Below are 8,947 nucleotides of genomic sequence, written 5' to 3'. Positions count from 1 at the left end.
CGAATACAGAACAGCGTCACCCTCTTCGTTTTTGTATCGCACCTTGCCGCAACATGTGGCCCACGAGGCTTTTTGCGTCGTGGGCTACAATCCTCGTAGAACACAATACTTTGTTGCTTTCGAAGTGAAATAATTGCGCTCAATGAACGTTTCATGTAGTGTTTATGTGATATATGACTTTGGCCAATTTTTCCTGAAATCATTCTTTACCCCTGTTTTCGAGGTTGTGACCTGGTGGCCAGCTGTTCCAGCTGCTTGGTGTCTCGATGCCCACCCTGTGGATCTGGTGGCCAGCTAATCTAGCGACATGGTAACTCGATTCCTGCCCTGCGGACCTAGTGGCCAGCTTTTCTTCAGGCCTCCTAGGTTGCTGGTCAGAAAATCGCGTGTGCGCTCAGGATTCAAAGGTGGCAATATGATTTTTTTTGTAATAATTTCTTTATCGAAAAGACATGTTGGACGCGTTTCTCGTAAGTATTCGCAAAATCAGCGTTTGTGTTAACCTCTTTCCTTTCGCGCTGTTTGATTTCTAATATTTCCTTGTAATTAAAGATTGTACTCGCTGCAATAATGGGCGATGTAGCCTGAAACGATATCGCAGGTTGCTGTCGCGTTGGCTGCCATTTTGCCTTCACAGTGCATGTGATTACGCGAAAGAGTGCTCACTTGCTTTCGTGAATACCTTCAGTCTATGACGCCAAAACACAACACGTGCCGCGTTTTTGAAGACACTACGAAGTATCTGGATTAATGCTGGCGACTCGTTTATGTAGGACATCACCGTGGCTTCTGGTGGAAACAACGCGGGGACGGACGGCCGGCCGTGCCAAGTTCCGCTTCATAGCATACGAGGTGAGCACAATCGTTTCTGCTGATTTCGAAGGGAACTAATTACGCTCAAAGAACTTTTCGCGTAGCCCCTGATCGACATGTTCATTCGGCTAATTTTTGCTGTAAAATGTTTTTATGTCCTGCTCGTGAAGTCGCCGTATCGACCGTTAAACAAATGCACCACAGCTACCAGTACACTGCAGCACGCCACTGAATTCAATGTATCCGCTTTATATTATTATATTATATTATTATATTATTATGATACCGCTTATTATAGTATCCGGACAGGCCGCCATTGGAATATGAACCTGGCAACGTTTAACGCTAGAACGTTATCTAGTGAGGCGAGTCTAGCAGTTCTATTGGAAGAATTAGAGGGCAGTAAATGGGATATAATAGGGCTCAGTGAAGTTAGGAGGCCAAAAGAAGTATATACAGTGCTCAGAAGCGGGCACGCCTGTGCTACCGGGGCTTAACGGAGAGACGAGAACTAGGAGTCGGATTCCTGATTAATAAGAATATAGCTGGTAACATACAGGAATTCTATAGCATTAACGAGAGTGTGGCATGTCTTGTTCTGAAACTTAATAAGAGGTACAAAATGAAGGTTGTACAGGTCTACGCTCCTACATCCAGTCATGATGACCAGGAAGTCGAAAGCTTCTATGAAGACGTGGAATCGGCGATGGGTAGAGTGAAAACAAAATACACTATACTGATGGGCGATTTCAATGCCAAGGTAGGCAAGAAGCCGGTTGGAGACAAGGCAGTGGGGGAATACGGCATAGGCTCTAGGAATAGCAGGGGAGAGTTATTAGTAGAGTTTGCGGAACAGAATAATATGCGGATAATGAATACCTTCTTCCGCAAGCGGGATAGACGAAAGTGGACGTGGAGGAGCCCGAACGGCGAGACTAGAAATGAAATAGACCTAATACTCTGCGCTAACCCTGGCATCATACAAGATGTGGACGTGCTCGGTAAGGTGCGCTGCAGTGACCACAGGATGGTAAGAACTCGAATTAGCCTAGACTTGAGGAGGGAACGGAAGAAACTGGTACATAAGAAGCCGATCAATGAGTTAGCGGTAAGAGGGAAAATAGAGGAATTCCAGATCAAGCTACAGAACAGGTATTCGGCTTTAACTCAGGAAGAGGACCTTAGTGTTGAAGCAATGAACGACAATCTTGTGGGCATCATTAAGGAGTGTGCAATAGAAGTCGGCGGTTACTCTGTTAGACAGGATACCAGTAAGCTATCGCAGGAGACGAAAGATCTGATCAAGAAACGCCAGTGTATGAAAGCCTCTAACCCTACAGCTAGAATAGAACTGGCAGAACTTTCGAAGTTAATCAACAAGTGTAAGACAGCTGACATAAGGAAGTATAATATGGATAGAATTGAACAAGCTCTCAGGAACGGAGGAAGCCTAAAAGCAGAGAAGAAGAAACTAGGAATTGGCAAGAATCAGATGTATGCGTTAAGAGACAAAGCCGGCAATATCATTACTAATATGGATGAGATAGTTCAAGTGGCTGAGGAGTTCTATAGAGATTTATACAGTACGAGTGGAACCCACGATGATAATGGAAGAGAGAATAGTCTAGAGGAATTCGAAATCCCACAAGTAACGCCGGAAGAAGCAAGGAAAGCCTTGGGAGCTATGCAAAGGGGGAAGGCAGCTGGGGAGGATCAGGTAACAGCAGATTTGTTGAAGGACAGTGGGCAGATTGTTCTAGAAAAACTGGCCACCCTGTATACACAATGCCTCATGACCTCGAGCGTACCGGAATCTTGGAAGAACGCTAACATAATCCTAATCCATAAGAAAGGCGACGCCAAAGACTTGAAAAATTATAGACTGATCAGCTTACTGTCCGTTGCCTACAAAGTATTTACTAAGGTAATTGCAAATAGAATCAGGAACACCTTAGACTTCCGTCAACCAAAGGACCAGGCAGGATTCCGTAAAGGCTACTCAACAATAGACCATATTCACACTATCAATCAGGTGATAGAGAAATGTGCGGAATATAACCAACCCTTATATATAGCCTTCATTGATTACGAAAAAGCATTTGATTCAGTCGAAACCTCAGCAGTCATGAAGGCACTACGGAATCAGGGTGTAGATGAGCCATATGTAAAGATACTGGAAGATATCTATAGCGGTTCCACAGCCACCGTAATCCTCCACAAAGAAAGCAACAAAATCCCATTAAAGAAAGGCGTCAGACAGGGAGATACGATATCTCCAATGCTATTCACAGCATGTTTACAGGAGGTATTCAGAGACCTGGATTGGGAAAAATTGGGGATAAGAGTAAATGGATAATACCTTAGTAACTTGCGCTTCGCTGATGATATTGCCTTGCTTAGTAACTCAGGGGACCAACTGCAATGCATGCTCACTGACCTGGAGAGGCAGAGCAGAAGGGTGGGACTAAAAATTAATCTGCAGAAAACTAAAATAATGTTTAACAGTCTCGGAAAGCAACAGCAGTTTACGATAGGTAGCGAGGCGCTGGAAGTGGTAAGGGAATACATCTACTTAGGACAGGTAGTGACTGCTGATCCGGATCATGAGAGTGAAATAATCAGAAGAATAAGAATGGGCTGGGGTGCGTTTGGCAGGCATTCTGAGATCATGAACAGCAGGTTGCCATTATCCCTCAAGAGAAAAGCTTATAACAGCTGTGTCTTACCAGTACTCACGTACGGGGCAGAAACCTGGAGGCTTACGAAAAGGGTTCTACTTAAATTGAGGACGACGCAACGAGCTATGGAAAGGAGAATGATAGGTGTAACATTAAGGGATAAGAAAAGAGCAGATTGGGTGAGGGCACAAACGCGCGTTAATGACATCTTAGTTGAAATCAAGAAAAAGAAATGGGCATGGGCAGGACATGTAATGAGGAGGGAAGATAACCGATGGTCATTAAGGGTTACGGACTAGATTCCGAGGGAAGGGAAGCGTAGCAGGGGGCGACAGAAAGTTAGGTGGGCAGCTGAGATTAGTAAGTTTGGAGGGTCAACATGGCCACAATTAGTACATGACCGGGGCAGCTGGAGAAGTATGGGAGAGGCCTTTGCCCTGCAGTAGGCGTAACCAGGCTGATTATTATTATTATTATTATTATTATTATTATTATTATTATTATTATTATTATTATTATTATTATTATTATTATTATTATTATTATTATGAACCTGCTCGTTCCTTGAAAGGGCAGTCAATGACTACTGCAGAAAACTTTTACGTTTGTCGACGTTTGGCCCATTTTTGTTGTCTTTTGTCGTGTCGCCATCAGGGGCAAACGTGCCGAGTGAGGGATACGCGAAGAACAAAAATGTTTCTCTCTCCCGCCGGGGTTGCTTAGTGGTTATGCCGTTCGGCTGCTAAGCACGAGGTCGCGGAATCGAATTCCTGCCTCGGCGACCGCATTGCGATGGGGGCGAATGGCGACAAAACCTACGTACTTAGATTTAGAGGCTGGTGAAGGAACTTCACGTGGTCGAGATTATTCCGTAGTCCCCCTCTACGTCGCGACTCATAATCAGATCGTGGTTTCGGCACGTAAAAGCCCGTACTTTTTAAAAATTGTGCCTAACTAGAATTTATACCCAGATAGAACGGACATGCCGGAATGTATTTGAAGGGAAATTTGTTTATTTAGATGCTATGCAACTAACCACGGTGCTTATAATTGCTTGATTTAATCTGTGCGATGAGAGAATTCACGCAATGTTTATGCATAACCTTCAATTCGTACAATTATATTTGTGCGCTCATTGTTCAGAAGCACCTTAGAAATGCACACACCAAATCATGTGGTGATATTTCTGCGTAGCGATATCACGAGGACGAAGGTGATGTGTGAGGCTTATCGAGGAATGTGTGCTGATGACAGGGGTATGCACAGATATATATAGAGAGATCTGCAATCACGCGTATTCGGGACCTATTGGGGGCAGTTGTAATCTTGAAAGAATGTGCGTAGACGGTCACCGAGGGTCATGCAACTTCTGCTGTGGCGGCTACGGGCTTATGTCCGCGAGTGTCCTTGAAGAGCGACCTTACACTTCTGGAAAAAATTTCTTCGGCATTGGCCAACGCACCTTGTTAAAATGAGAAATAGTGGCGTTTCCCATGCCTATGATCCGTTATTAGGAAGACCAGCGTTATAAGTTAATTCAATATGAGAAACATGTCTGTCATCTACTCTGAGCCAACTCCTAATGCAATAGAGAAACTACCTCCACACTTGCGCACGACGAAAAAAAAAATGGTATCTCTCTTCTAAAGTATTTATCGATTTATTTGGTTATTGCCCAAGATGAGCGCGTCGATTAATCTAATTAACCATAACCATCAGGCTACTAATGTCATCTTCCAGCGATTTTCATAACCCTTGTCATGCACCAGCTGATTCAATGTTATGTCTACGAACTTTCTCACTTGATCACAGCACCTAATTCCCTGCCGTTGTCGACAGCGCTTCCTTTTCCTTGGCGTTCATCCTGAAACTCTAATGCAACTTGTGTTATCTGCCCTAGGCATTACATGGTTCGTAAACTCTATATTTTACTCTTAATGTCAACTATAGTGTCGGCGACCCCTGTTTGCTCTCTAATCCACATCGCTGTCTTCCTGTCTCTGAGCGTTACGCCTAGCATTTTTCTCAAAGTTATTCGTTAATCCCGAAGTGTATGCTCCATATATTGGGACCTTTAGAAAGCTGTGATCGTACGGCTTTCAAGGAAGGCGGTAAGCTGCCGGTCATTATATGGTAATTCGTACCTTATGGAATCCAACCGATTTTATTTTCCTGCAAGTTAGGTTAGCATGATTAGTCAACATAGCTAGGCTATCAAATATTACCTTAATGTTATGCCTTCAACCTCACTCTTACACTCAGTCGGCTCAGTCAAACCATAGCACACATGCTTCACTTTACTTACGAATTTGCCATTCATCATCATCATCATCAGCCTGTTTTATGTCCACTGCAGGACGAAGGCCCCTTCCTGCGATCTCCAATTGCCCCTGTCCGACGCCAACTGATTCCAACTAGCGCCCGCGAATTTCCTCATTTCATCACTCCATCTAGTCTTCTGCCGTCCTCGACTGCGTTTCCCTTCTCTTGGTACCCATTCTGTAACTCTAATGGTCCAACGCTTATCTAACCGGCGCATTACATGACATGCCCAGCTCAATTTTTTTTCTCTTGATCTCAATAAGAATATCATCTATACCCGTTTGCTCTCTGATCCGAACCGTTCACTTTGTCTCTTAACGTTATGCCTAGCAATTGTCATTCCATCGCTCTTTGCGCGGTTCCCATTATAGACATATTACTCAGCGCAATGATATAGACGTTATAATTTCGGCAACAATAGTCTGGTAAGGTTATTTTATCCAGCAATTGATCCTTTTAGCAAAACAATCACAAGCACCGCCACCCTTACGTTGCGTTAGCGGAAGGTGAAATCTGACACTAGACACTCAATCATCAGGCATCACGTAGGCAAATTTGCACGCTGCGTTAAGGTAACGTCAAATGAGCATCAGCCAAATGTCAGAAGAACATCATGTTGGCCTCCACCTTCCATAAATAGTCATCACCGAGAATTCTATGAAAGTCACAGCCTGCATATTCGTAATATTAGCGAAGGCGAAAGCTGTACTTCAGGCGAAAGACTATGGCACTTAGGATTGTCATGTGTTAGCATCCCATGCGTTCGGTTGTCTTCCGTCAGGAATTGCGGTATCATGGCCTTTACGGAATCTGGGCCTAGGTCCTTTTACACAAGCTACCATTCTGCGCTTTGTTCCTGTGTTTTCCTTTTTCGCACTGATGAGACAAATTATTTTTGCTTTTTACGGAATTATTCATTTGTCGGACCTAAGCACTTTGTTTGTGTGTTTTGCTTGCGTTCGCCTGTTTTTGTACGCGACCGAGATACTTTCTGGCACTTTGACAAGCTGACTATCTTCACGCAAGGCAAAGAACAGTGCCGGCCATTTACATAATTGAGTCCGGTGCCGAGTCTCGCAAAATCTAGCGAAACTATCTCCATAAGTGGTCACCACAGAATACACGCCTGCTTTTGCAAGATGACGAAAAAAGAGAAGGCATGCTAGCGGTGGCCGGCACGAACGGGGTCTGCTGTCCTGTCGTTTTTATAACTAGATTGTACCTGACGCAGTCATAGTAAACGCCACAAGATAAACGCCACAAGTGTCGATGTATTTCTAACTCAAATGAGACCGCTTGTTTATATGCCTAACCTACTCGGGCCAAGCTGACTATACTAACTCAAATGAGAAGAGCCGAATGACCTAATGAGTCCTAATGTCCTTATACATATCTTTTTTCAATAGGTCATGGCTGTGGTTACGGTGTCAAGAACAGAACCCGAAGGCATCGCGTCCTCATTTCTTTCACCGTGTTTCTCACATACCCGTGCCATGTCTCTTTTTCAACGGTGCCATCAGCGAACGGGAGGAGATCGAACCGATCGTGGCGAGTACCCATCCCTCAAGCGAAGGCGATGCTGGCGTTTCGTGCATCGTCACCGGGACCGGTGTGGGAGGCCGCACTGTGACCGACTCTACTAGCAAGGCCACCAAGACGATCGCATCAAAGACGTGTCTTCTTGCGTCTTGATCTTTCCGTAGCCTTTCGCTCTACAAAGGTAATTACCTAAAAAATTATTTTACGCTCAATAAACTTAAGTAAACAAGCATTCCTTATAACCCTTAGCAATAAAGCGTAAAAAAAACAATAATAAGTGGCTATCGTTAGCGCACCGACAATTATGCCACCTCTTCTATGGTACAACGGAAAAGAAATGCAATCTGGGTAAATTGCAACTTATTCAGCGAAGTATCGCTTGAGGAAAAATCAAATGGCAGACGTGCGTTGAGTCAGAATGGAAAGTTCATTGAAAAAATTATAACGGTTTTGTCATAAGCGTCAGACGTCTGAGCAAACGTGTAATGTAAATGAAGATGTATTTTTTTTTTTTCAAGCTTGTGAGCCCCTAATGTAACGCCTTCAAGCACAGCGGAAAAATTTATCAATAAAGAATAAAGAGAAAGGGCGACCAAAGCAAGGAATGCGATTTAAAAATAATATTACACGAGGTATAGGAATCATAGATGCAGTGGCTGTATGAACTGAAGTAAACGTCAGCTAAATAAAAAGAGCTGTTGTGCTAGGGGTCCTCTGTTTGAAACTTGCCACTGGCCAATTTCACTTATGCTTATTAATTAAAGCCAACGCCCTTTCTTAGCGATTAAGTGATAGGATACGTGCATTTGCAGGGGAACTGCAGTCAGCGTCCAGTTCGAGCCTTTGAGAGAATTGAGTGAACAGGAGTTACCTGAGCTTCTAAGGGCAATAGGGTGATATTGTTTTTCTGCGAAAAGTAATTTGGGAAAATTCGTTTATCAATTATTCAAGTCAGTGTCAGTATACTTACATTTGCAGGGAGAGCGATGTATGCGTCGAATTTGAGCTTCTCAGAAAATTCAGTCGATAGGATTGTGGTGAGGCACTAACAGTCTACAGGCTGGCGTGTTTCGCACCGTAACTTGAGCAAATTCGTTTACTAATCATATATGTTAGTGGCAGTATTCATGCAATGGCAGGAGTAATGAAGTCATCGTCCAAGTTGAGCATTTCAGAGAATTGAGTCAACAGAAGCTACCTGAGCTTCTAAGGGCACTGTAGGGTGATATTTCTTCTGGGAAAGTAATTAGAGCAAATTCGTTTATCAATTATTCAAGTCACTGTCAGTATACGTACATTTGCAGGGAGAGTGATGTATGCGTCGAATTTGAGCTTTTCAGAGAATTCAGTCAATAGGAATGTGGTGAGGTAGTAACGGTATACAGGCTGGCGTGTTTTGCACTATAACTTATTTGAGCAAATTCGTTTACTAATCATATAACTTAGTGGCAGTATTTGTGGAATAGCAGGAGTAATTAAGTAAGCGTCCAGTTTGAGCATTTCATAGAATTGAGTGAACAGGAGTTACCTGAGCTTCTAAGGGCGCCATAGGGTATTTTTTTCTGCGAAAAGTAATTTGGGCAAATTTGTCTGTC

At 43.6% G+C, this 8,947-nt stretch overlaps 1 long non-coding RNA gene across 1 annotated transcript; it reads left to right on the top strand.

Annotated features, from left to right (window-relative positions):
• The first annotated feature begins 231 nt into the window (after nucleotides 1-231).
• Nucleotides 232-7,578, top strand: LOC129381347 (uncharacterized). The gene is made up of 3 exons (XR_008609542.2): nucleotides 232-310; nucleotides 774-852; nucleotides 7,334-7,578. It is a non-coding gene; the product is annotated as an uncharacterized lncRNA (long non-coding RNA).
• Nucleotides 7,579-8,947: the final 1,369 nt, after the last annotated feature.

This window comes from Dermacentor andersoni, chromosome 11 (genome assembly GCF_023375885.2).
Source record: "Dermacentor andersoni chromosome 11, qqDerAnde1_hic_scaffold, whole genome shotgun sequence".
NCBI lineage: Eukaryota > Metazoa > Arthropoda > Arachnida > Ixodida > Ixodidae > Dermacentor > Dermacentor andersoni.
Note: the sequence above shows the minus strand (reverse complement) of the source record. Positions and strands in the feature narration are given on the sequence as shown.